The following is a 9,014-nucleotide window of genomic DNA, read 5'->3' as shown; positions in this document are numbered from 1 at the left end:
TCTAGTTCTCCTTCCTAAACATCTAACATGAGCTCTTGGTTTTCTGCAGGTGAATGAAGCCAGATGGTGCTACAGAACCCAGGCGTGGTCCCTCTCTCTCACCACCGGGGGGCAGTGGAGCAGTGATGTGATCTGGCTCGCTACAGGCTGCAAACTGGACGCCAAGCAAGACCCTCTGCTGTCTGAAGTCATCAAAGAGTTTCCTATTCAGGTCAGGGATGAAAAATAACGCCAATGTGAATTAAATACAGTAAAAAAAAATATATTATACTTACATTTTATTCTCAGCATTTCATTCTTTCTATCAACGATTTTGAATTTTAACACATTTGGTAAATAGTGAAGTGTTATTATATTTGTGGCAGTGTAATTAAAGGTGCATTATGTAACTTTTCTAGTGGGGTCTGTCATCAGGAGATATTATTGCTTTGTCTTGAATGTTCCACAGAATCACTTTAGACTTATATCTTGCATTTATTTGATTTGATTGCTAAAAAACTTGGTTTGGAGTCTGATGTAATGATCAAATGTTTCCAGAAGATGGCAGCACAGGAGCAGGACAGAGTTGAGTCCTAGTAGAGTTGAATCTGTCCTGTTTTTTTCACTCAAATGAACAAAATGTGAATTTAAAGGAGTGACACAAACATTATTATAAAATCTAAGAATATAAAGTCTTTGTTCATTTCTCTTTCCTCACTTCCTTCACCTTGATTCGTCTCCACAGAAGGAAGGAGTAAATCTGAGGGAGACTTCAGGCGCAGACATCAGATAAAATAATCAAACTTTACTGGTCTCAGTCAGGAGTTTATATCCTCTCTCCTTATTTATTTATTTATTTTATTCATAAAGTATAAAATAACAGATAATAGACAATAAAGTCTAAATCTAATAAATGAAGACAAGAAGGTTGCAGACCCTCCAAAAAATGTACATCTTTAAAAATAAAGAAAACATATTCAGATATTCAGATGTGCTCATGTGCCCTTTAGTGGAAAACCACAGTTTCAGTTTTGATTGTTGTTGTTTTTTTCTCACACCACAAAAGCTTCAGTCCCACACTAACGGCTACACTCACCACTGTTTTCACCACACCACTTACACAGACACTTTACTTTCAAAGTTCAGTTTATTTTGTATTAATCTTTTTTACTTTTATAAGAATCCCACTGCTCAGTCCCCAGAAAACAACATGGTACCTACAAGACAACTTTTAAATAAAATAGGTTAATGAAGATCTTTAAAAGTTTTTCCTAGTTTGATCATTTCACTGAAGCTGTTCACTTCCCTACTTGTATTTATTTTTTAATATTACCTTTATATTATGACATATTATTCTGTTGTATCCAGCATCTATAATCATAGATAATAGACAGACCATTAAAGCTTTATATTAAGACTTTAGTGCATCAAAGGTGTTGCACAAAATGAGTTCACTCTGCTCCTTTATGAGTTATGGGATTTCTAAAATAATTTCTTCAGAGGTTATCTTTCCTTTTTACACTTATTTATGCAGAACAATAAAAACACAGACAATATTTAAGTTAGGAGTAATTTCAAATTACATTTTTGGGAGAAAATGATCTGCTCTATATCGACATATGATTATATATTATTAATGTATAATCATGACACATAATTATAAACAGTTTTATTTGTTTCTGTATTTACATAATAATTTATGTTTGATTACAGAACATATATTCCACACACCTTAAGTCTTGGTTTTGTATTTTGTCTATGATATTGTTTTTCTTTTCTTTTTTCTCAAACCCATGTAATTTTATAGTTATTTGATTTTTTTTTTTTTTTTTTTTTTTTTTTCATTGCATTTAAATGAAATACAAATGACATTAAACCTTAGATGCCAATAGACCAAAACAAAAGTTTTATTAGACTGTATTAGGCTGTATCTTTCATTTGAACAGGAAGTCTCATTAAGTCATTCATTTAATACAGAGAAATTTAAATCATCGTCTGTTACAAAGATGTGATGAATCTTCAGAGAAACAGAGTGAAAATGGAGGAGGAGAGGAGCAGCAGTACCACAGCAGGACCAGAGGAGGCGCTCCCATTACACAAGTCTCCCTCACAGCAGGACATGGGACTGGTACAGGCAGACTGGGGAACACAGGCCTTTACGATCAGTCCTGAGAAACACAAAACCACATTTTCAGTTTAGTCACAATGAAATAATTGATAAAACTAAAAAAAAAAAACTAAAAAAGAAAGAAAGAAAGAAACAAACAAACAAACAGTTACAACATAAATACTATACAGAAAGAGAAAAATGGGGGAGTGGGTGGTCACAGATTATGACCAGATGAACAATTTGTCTGTTTTTGTTTGTGAGGGAGAAGCTGCTGTACCATATAGTTATATAAAAGCAAATAAAAACAAGATAATTTCAGACGTTAAAAAATAAGAAGAAGATACATTAATCCTAATTCATTTAAAACATCTTTCCTTATTACAGGAGACCAATCAAAACAAAACTTACAAATATATCTCCTCTTACACTGATATAAATGTATACATCAAGATATAAAGTTGATAAAAACAGATCTTATGTCAGGTATTATTGAAAGGTTTAGAATTTTTCTCATTACCATCTTTTTCTCCACTAGCACATCGATCGGCTGAGGGCACTGATCCACAGTCCATGGTTTTAGTGCAGTCACTGTCTTTGCCAATGCAAACGTAGCATTTTAGTGAGTATACTGCAAAGGGAAAAATATGCCGTAAGCAAATTCACAAAATATTCACTAAATATTTGAACTTTAAATGACATGTCTAAAGAACTAAAATCAATGAGCTGCCTAAATCAAGACTATGTTTGGACTTAATCGAACAAAAATAAATTGGATCTGAAAAACTACATAACGCACATGACATTTTGAGAACTATGAAAGTTGACTGGTCCTGCACAGTTTATCAACAAAAATGTTTTTTGTGCAGCAAAAGCTTTTTAATTTAAAAATATACAGTCAGAATCTGAATTTTGCTTTAGGCAGTTTCCAGCAATCAGACCCTAAATCGAGCAGAAGAAAAGGCTTTGACAAACATGTCAGACCACAGGGTGATGTTGATTTTGCAGAGGTGAGAGTAGAAAGTCTCCTCCGATCATCTGAAACACTCTTTTTATGTTCTCAGCTTCCTCTGGACTCAGTGTTTCACGTCACATGCTTCATTTTCTTCATTTTAGCGCTTTTAAGGAACCACTCTCCCTCTTTATTGTCCACACATTCATACACCAGTGCACACAGACACTGAGAGGTGGGTTAAGTGTCTTACCCAAGGACACAATGAGAGTATTTATCTCTGACAACTCAACCAATGATTTTGACATCGAGAGCAGGATTCAAACCACCAACCTTCAGATGAGTGGACAAATGTCCTACTGACTGAGCTACTGTCGCACATAGATGATGATTGAGAGAGAACTGAAACATTAAATGAAATAAACATTTAAAAAATATTTAGATCAGTTAGTTTTTTGTGTGTTTTTGTGTGTGTTTCATGTAAACGCAGTATCCTGATTTCAGTGTCCTGAATTTGGCAGTATTACTGAACTTTGGGAGATTTTTATTCAATTTTTTTTTCATTTATTTTGAGCAGGTCAGTGAACGCATGAAGAAAGTAACTATACATATCCAGTGCACTAAGGGGTTAATACCCATTGATGATTGAGTGTATTCACAATACTTAGAATACTTTTACACATTATTACATTTTATTAATGCAAAAGCATCACACATAATTACAAACAGCTTGCTTTTGTTTCAATGTTTGCATATTCATGTTTGATTAGAGAAGGAAAATCACACATGCACACACTGCAAGAGCTGTTTTCTTTTTCTTTCTTTTTTTCTCATCAGTACAGTCTAAAGCCCAAATTGTAAGATGAAGTGTCACCATGTATTACTTTTAATTTAGAAAAGTTACTGTATTCTGCATACTACCAAGTGAAAGAGTAACTGTACCACAATACAGCTACTCAAAATTAGTATTCAGCATACATATTTTCAGTACATGTATTCAGTTACTTCCCAACACACATTTTATTGCAAATATTTATTTAAAATTCTACATTCAAGAAAATAATAAAAAAAATTTTTTTAAAAATAACATAATCTGAACATTTGTTATTAAACCTAAACACCTTCAATTCTTCCTCGTCTGTCTAGACAAGTTAGACAAATGTGGTAATTACTTAGCCGTTATTAATTACCACATTTCTCCTAAATGTTGCACTATTCCTAAAATCCGTTATTTTGAGCTGTTCACACAAATTACCTTTACCATACGATACTCAAAAGGAGGAAGCAAAATGAGGAATTAAATTAGCCATTACTGACATAAGCCTCAGATGCAGCAATATTCAGTAATAATACACCTGTTGAAATGTTTGACTGCTTAGCGTGTGGGAACTTTTAAATGTTTTTAATTACGTAGCATTAAACAATGAGGAGCTATGTGTTCTGCAGTTTGAACACACAACACACACTTGGTAAAAACTGCTAAATGTACAGCTCCAAGTTGTTTAATGCACTTATACCATGGCCACAAACTGAAATGTCTCACTTGTGAATGTGAAAAGCCTGTTCCCTGTCTGTTGTAACGTGTGGTAGTGTGGTAGTGATCCAGCGGATAGCCCTTAACATGTGCTCTGGGATAGCTGAGAGAAGAGCGAGACTTACTGATTTCCACTGATACTTCGTTTATTACACATTTAGAAACCATACTATGCCAGGTCTCCACGGCGCTAAGTCTGAATCATACATGAAATAGGAAATAGTCCGTTTAACACCGGTACCGCACATTACTTGAGTTGTAGAGCACAGAGGTGTGTGTCCATTACATTACACAGCATCGCGACAAGCGAGTGACCTGTGACCTGTGACTTACAGTATAATAGAAAATAAAAGGGGCGCCACCTGATGGCGCAATCAAGTATTACAGTATCAATAATAATATAAATGTAATACTGACCGTTACACTGTAAATGTCTTGAATATCAGTTATTTCAGTGTTTTTAATGAATCTAATCCCTACATTCTACTCAGATCATCAGCATCTGTTTACCCGTTGCTATGGTGATGTCATGCAGAGCAGTGATACAGAATGTGATTTAACCGTAGCCGGACTACTTGTACATTATGATCTGTATACTTTATACTTACACGCTATTAAAAAGACGAGCATAACTAACTGAAAAACTTTTGCTAGTACTAATGAGCATGTGACAGTAAGTTGTTGTGTAATAGACTTGCTTAACAACACAAATCAGCAATAGGAACTTGCTTTGGTGGTGCAACATAACCCTAACCCTAATCCTAACATTAGGCTAAATAGCAAAAACAGGACAGCCAATGCACATTTACATGATCAGACTCTTTTGAGTTTGCAATCAGTAAAACCAGCAGTCGGATTTTCACACAAGATGATGCTTTTACAAAGTATTCTCTGAGGAAAATAACTAAATTGACTCATTTAAAAGATTGGGTTGGGTGGTTTAATGGAGTCGACACACGTGTCTGTTTTATAACTTCTACTTGGTCATCTACCTGCTAAAGCCATTTTTGCTTTGTCACACATTGTTATGGGCCCCGGCCCTTTGATATTTGTTTAGAGTGCTCCCATTCTTCTGTATTTGCTTTTGTGTGTGCATGATGCACTCGGTCCGTGAGCCCTGGACCAGGATGCGCGGGAGTACCAGACGCCGGACGGAGGCTGGAGTCGCAGCGCGTCAACGATTGGCCATTCACCCCTCCGCTCCCACCAATCCGCGGATGCCACCTGTGGTAGCGGGGGTTTAAAAAGGACCATCTTCCACTTGCTCGAGGCGGCTGGATTACTGCAGCCAGCTCGCCCCTTTTGTTTGATGTTTTGGGTTGTCTCATTTTGTGTTTTGTTGCCGGCTGTTGCCTTCGTTAGTTTTTGAGACACCTTTTTTGGTTCGCAGTACAACTTGAGTTAGATTTGTACTTAGTTAGGGCTCTTTAGTTCATTAGATTATATTGTTTAATTCCTATTTATTTTCTCCTCAATTGCCTGTTAGTTTTTTGGTTTTTTTTTGGTTCTTCCCCTACACTGTAAATAATAAATGCACAATTTTTAGTTAAACCTTTAACATCCTGAGTTTATTGTTACTTCCCTTTCTCCCCTAGCAAAGGGGACATAACACACATAGTTTTAATCAGTGTTGGGAATAATGGTGTTTAAGTATAACAGCGCTACTAAAGGTGCTACATTTTTGGTGACGGAATAATCTAATTAATTACACTCCTCATCGTTACAACACTGTTATCGTTATCGATAAAGTGAAGTGGCACGTTACAACTGGGTTGAATGAGGTGGCGCGGTGCCCAACTTCATGCAGTGGACAGACACACATCATCAGCAGGAGCGAGGAGAGCTCAGGAGAGAGCAGGGCCAAGATGAGGGGGTTGAGAAGTTGGGTGGGCGGAGTCTTTCTTTCCCGCACACGTCCAGCTTAATGAGACAAAGTCAGCGAGAATGCGACAATGGTAACAATGAGCCAGGGACATTCAAAGGCAGTGTTTTCAAAATGGAAATACCAACACTATTTCTCTCTCATTGAAATAAAGGACAAGAATGTGTATGTTACAGTTTTTCTCTACTGGTATGGCTCATTTCTTGAAACAGAAATGACATTCTCAAAACAACATGGACAAATCTCTAAACCACCTTGCAGTCGTTCACAACAGAATATCATTTCTCATTGATTTAATCAAATTTCAAATGTCTTTGTACATGTCTCAAGTGTCTCAGTGCATCTTTGCATATGGTTCTGTACAAGTCGCCTACAGTTTGTACAATTAGCCCACATTTAGCACATTTTCCAAATAAATTGATCTTGCTGATCTAAACTGATTAGTTGATTCTCAGTCTAATGGTTGTTCTCTCCAAAACATGCATCATTTAATTATCTGAGTCATCATATGTACAATTGTTTATTCAGATGTCAAAATTAGTGAAGAACATGATACCATGAACACCATATACAATAAAAAAAAAAAAAAACATTTGATAAATTCATGACAGTAATTGTCAGTCAGGTGAAATTAGAACTTCCTTTCACACTATGTGACCGTGTGGGACAGTGTGAATTTCCAACGTGGCTCATCAGGGCCTGGTTCCCTTCCCATCTAAAGATGCTCATGGAGCTACTACCACCGTACTCTCCTTTCCTCAATCCAATTGAGGAGTTTTTTTCCGCTTGTAGGTGGAGAATTTATGAACATCGGGCTCCAGACAATACGTCCCTGCTCCATGGAGTGGATGCTGTGTGCAAGGACGTCACAGGGAAGGGGGTGGTTGAGACATTTGCACCGTTTCTTCCCTCCCTTCTTCTGCGACTTCTTCACAGGGAAGCAATGACAACTGCGACCACTGAAAGTGTTACTGTAGAAACTTCTCTTTTTTTTGTTTGTGTTTATATTTTGTACATGTACAGAATACTGTATACATTTTCTTTGTATGTACTCTAATGTATACTTTATGTGTCTGAATGGCAGTGTGAGTGCAGTGTGTGTGATGTCAAACTTTGGAAGCTGCTCTTACTGTGAAATCCTTTTTTTCAGTTTTATCCATAATTGTATTGTGTTAGTTAGATCTGTGCCATAGTGACAAAACATCTAAGCAGAGAGGAGGAAGAGAAGGATCTTTGCAATTTTGATGGCACTGACTATTTATATGGGAAAGGAATCTGCTTTGAAACACGTGTGAACAGTTTTGGGAGAGATATGAGCTTTTGCTAGTGAGCTGTAATGTTGCACAGAACCATCAGACTGTTTGGCCAAATGATCTTATAGCTTTAAGAATGTCATTTAAGTTTCAAGAAATGAGCCAAGCCAACGGAGAAAAACTGTAAGTGTACACTGTGCTGTGGGGAAAAAAAATGTCAGCGTCTGTCTCAAGTAACTCGAATCTAATGAAGCACCCCGCTCTAAACAGCACCCTGCTGTTCACCCCGAGCCCCGGTGCAGTGAGTGTGAACTTTAGCCAAGACGTAGATGGAGCCACTGCAGCAAAGCAAGGCAAACTCGGGCAATAGTACATAACATGTAAAATAACCAGATAATAACTTTGCTGAATAATTACTTAAGTCATTTGTAACTGTAACTAATTATCCAACACTGGTTTTAAAGTGTGTGGTGCATATTATGTGCGTAACCATGCCCCTAAAAGGAAAGAAGGACGAGCAAGAACGAGAAGATGCACCAAGGCGAAATACGAGGCAAAGCTGACTGCTGTTCAGGCCACTGTTGATGACCATGCAGAGCATATGGATAGTTTGGAGATGATCGATACACTGTCATGGTTCATGTTTGTAGTGTTTGTAGTTGGTGTTTTATTTTGACATTTGTTTTGTCTGCTTGTAGTTCTGAGTTTTACTTCCTGTCTTGATTGTTTGCCCCGCCCTAATGTGTCTCACCTGTGTCTCATTCATGTGTGTGCTTATATACCCTGTGTACTGCTTTGCCCTTTGTTGGTTCATTGTTATTATGACTCTCATGTCTGTTTTGGATTTTGTGTTTGTTCATTAAACAACTTTGGAAATGCATGTAACCCGGTCTAAAATGTCACTTTAGACTGAACTGGCTAAAATATTAATAATTTCATTTTAATAAATAGCAATAAATATGACTAATAAATAAGTAATTGATAAAAACATCTCTTATAAATAGTTAAAAAATGTAATCTGCCAAGCAGAGGCTTTCGTCAATTTCATCTGAGAAAGTTCATTTTGATATAGACCAAGTTTGTTAAAATTGTACATGAGCAAAGCACGTTGTATCTTCACAACCTAACTCTATTGTATGTCAATCTTTTGTTTTTTGTAATTCAATTGGAGAATGCGCTGGTGACTGATGGTGGCAGTGGGTAAAATAGTCACAAAAATCACTGTGGATGCAGAGTCTACAGGTCTTATGTGGGACTGTTGTTACCTGATGTCACGTGAGTGTCTGAAGTATTTATTTGTGTATTAA

This window comes from Boleophthalmus pectinirostris, unplaced genomic scaffold (genome assembly GCF_026225935.1).
Source record: "Boleophthalmus pectinirostris isolate CB_2022bp ecotype Guang Dong unplaced genomic scaffold, ASM2622593v1 HiC_scaffold_19, whole genome shotgun sequence".
NCBI classification, from domain to species: Eukaryota; Metazoa; Chordata; class Actinopteri; order Gobiiformes; family Gobiidae; genus Boleophthalmus; species Boleophthalmus pectinirostris.
This window is presented reverse-complemented; position numbering follows the sequence as displayed.